Here is a 3,309-nt window from a genome sequence, read left to right as displayed (position 1 = left end):
AGCCATAATTTATAATTAAAAATAGTCATGGCTTCTTAAGCAAAGCTTCTCATATTATTTCAACCTCAACTTAAGAATAAAATCTAAATGAAATCCTCTTTTAACTTGTTTTCCTTGAGAGTTCCATTTTCTATTTATAAGAAGTAAAGGGAGATGGTTAGAATGCAAAGAATTGCAAGTGATTATAACGAGGTGATTGGACTTCCTGGATTTAGGCTAGTATTTGGGAAATGCCTTGGGTCTCATAAGAGTACAACAAAAAGGCAGCTCTGGTGCCAGGACATCAGCATCATCTTCCCCAAACTCGGACATTCCACATCATTGCTGACACACACATGCAGTGAGATGCACAAAGTGAACCCCTGGGGAGAAGCAAAGTGAGTGACTTGGAGGAGCACAGCTCGGAGAAGTGCATGCTGTGAGCCCCTGCTGGTGCTCAGGTAGTGTTGGGGACAAGACCTCCTGTGGTACCTGCCCAGCTCTGCCTTGTGTGGACAGAGAGCGACTCTTTGGCTTGCCAAGGTAACAAGGGATGCTTCCTTTCACAGTTTATGGGACACTGAAAACACAGCCTGTTGCAAAGGAGAGACCCTAGAGTTCAGTCAGCTCACGTTTGTTAAGTTTATTTGAGATCAGCAACTGCCAAGCAACCATAAGGATGGAGATGACAGCCATCACAAGCAGTCCTTCCTTCCTGCGGTTCTCAAGGGTAATAAATAGTCAAGAAAAGGAGAAAAAATATGTGTCAAGTGAAAAAGAATTTGGAGCAAAATGGAGCATACTGAATAAGAAAAAGTAATAAAGCAGTTAGTAACTGTTAGGATGATAAAGAAACATTATCAAAATAGATACTAGCAACAACATGGGAGAATGTAGAAGACCTACTGGCAAGTAGACACCTACTTTTGAATATAAGGAGAAGCATACATCTAGAATGCCCTGCCCTAGCAAAAAGAGCAAAACTTACTTTCATACAGCAGAGTTTGTCATCTTTTCTCATCAAAGTGTTTATGGAAACAAATGTGAAAAGAAAAAAATTAAATGCATAAATAACTTTTATTTCATTTTATTTAGCTTTTCCAATAATTTTTACCTCTAGTGTAAATTTTCCAACTGAAAAGTTAACTGAATTTTTTACTAAAAAATAAAAAAAATAAGCACATGCCTGTAATGCCAGCACTTGGGAGGCTGAAGCAGGGGGATGACAGAGTGTTCCAGGCCATCCTGGACTACATAGTAAGTTCAAGGCCAGCCTGAACTGCATAGTGAGACAAAAAATAAAAAAATAAAGGAAAGAAAAAAGAAATATCTTTATCTTAGCAATAAATTAAATAAATAAAATTTAATTCATCTAAATTATGTGGGCATTGTTTGCTAGTTTAATTGTATCTATCAGTTTAAGTATTATATTACAAATGGTAACTTGCTCTATTCATGAGGAAATTATAATCTTTGAGGAAAATAGTTCTGACAACAGTAGTTATGATGACCATGCACCTAAGACTGTCACATTTAACAATTATAAATACATGATGTTCAGTGAGATGTGAGATTTTATTACAGATAAATATAGAAGGTTTTAGTATATCGAAGTTTTGTATTTGAGTAGCTACACACTTACCTTCTATCTGCCTATTTTTGTGCTAATAATCAATGTCAGTTGGTTACTAAGCAATCAACCACTACCCTATGTCGTAGACATTCCCCATGCCACATGCTTTTGACTTGTGCACACTATGCATATTTTCTCATAGCTGCAGACTGTAAGACTGTCATGGTAAAATTATGCCCTAAAATATCATTTTTAAAAAATCTGAAACTCTACTTTGCTGTTCTGTATTTATCTGGGAACCCCACATGCATGAAGTCTCACCTCTCATTGTCCTGGTTGGATCACGACTTCTCAGTAATTATTAACCCCACCTCTCACCCTCAAAAGTGTTCTAGTTTGAATGTTAAATTATATGATGAGTCTAAGAACAGATTTCAAAGAAATTTGAAACCAAAATGCAGAACCCAAAGGAAGAGCCAGCCAGAGCCAATGATAAAGTGATCATTTTGAAAATCAGGGATGGGCTAGGGAGGCAGCTCCGCATGACAAGGGCAAGATCCCGAGTTCAATCCCTTGTGCCACACGCCATGCTGGCCCAGGAGCCCTGGGCATGTCATGAAGGCACTGAAAACCAGGCGTGGTGGTGCACGCCCATAATCCAAGCTCTGGGGAAGCTGAGACATGAGGATCACTATGAATCTGAGCTGAGTAGCGACACCGTGTGTCAAACAAAAAAGAACAAAAAAATAAAAACTCAGGGATGGCTTAAGCTGAGTTCTGCAGGAGAGTAGGAGCATCTACTTGTAGCCCAATAGCCCTAATCTACTTTCCAGGCTTAAAATCCTACCATGTGTAGCTCAAAATAAAAAAATAGAAGTTTCAAATGAAAAAGAATTTGGAGCAAAATGGAGCATATTGAATAAGAAAAAGCAACAACGTGATTATTAACAGTTAGGAAGATAAAGAAACATTATAAAATAGATACAGTAAAATAAAGGATATTTTCCATTATAAGCAAAATAAAGGTTATTGGATAATTTTGAAATATGTAGACTATAAATGTAATGAAAATCAAATTCTCCTAGCTGAGAAACCCTCCTCATAAAAGTAGTGATGGAGAATGCTCTCATTACTGCACAAACATGAACCCAGAAGTTGAGGCACACATGAGTAACCCACTGAATGACTACAGGGACACATGACTCTTGCTGCCCCAGTGAGAGAGCAGCATTTTCAATGCTTCTTTCAATCTGGTGCTATTTGCAGGACCAATCAGGACAGCTCTATCTTCAGTCCTTCATTTATAGCTGGCAAAAAGCCAAGCAAGTCCTCTGAGAGGGCAGGCAAATTCTCACACAAGGGCAAAAGAGCTTTTGACAGGGCTATGGGCCAACGCCTTGTTCACGTGAGGGAAAAGGCCACCCGGGAACTTGGGATTCAAGGCCTCCTGGAGGCTGTTCACCAGCTTCTGGAGAGAGCCTCTGCCCCACTTCAATCAATTCCCACTTGCGCTGCCTTTTCTGTGTGTCTTGTCCAATTCTTGGTTCAGGACACCAAGAATCTGGAAAGAATCCCCACCGGCCCAACCATGGTTAATAGTGCTCTACAAAATAGAAGGAAAGATACTAAAAGGCCAACAGGATCACATCTAAGTGTAGAGACGATGGAGTTTTCTTTAGAAAACTTGTAAGTACTTTGGCCTCTTGTAGAGAGCCCATGCCGCGAATCGCGGCTTCAGAACCAAAACTCCTAGGGAC

The sequence above is a fragment of the Octodon degus genome, unplaced genomic scaffold, assembly GCF_000260255.1.
Source record: "Octodon degus isolate 3935 unplaced genomic scaffold, OctDeg1.0 scaffold00034, whole genome shotgun sequence".
Classification (NCBI taxonomy): Eukaryota; Metazoa; Chordata; class Mammalia; order Rodentia; family Octodontidae; genus Octodon; species Octodon degus.
Note: the sequence above shows the minus strand (reverse complement) of the source record.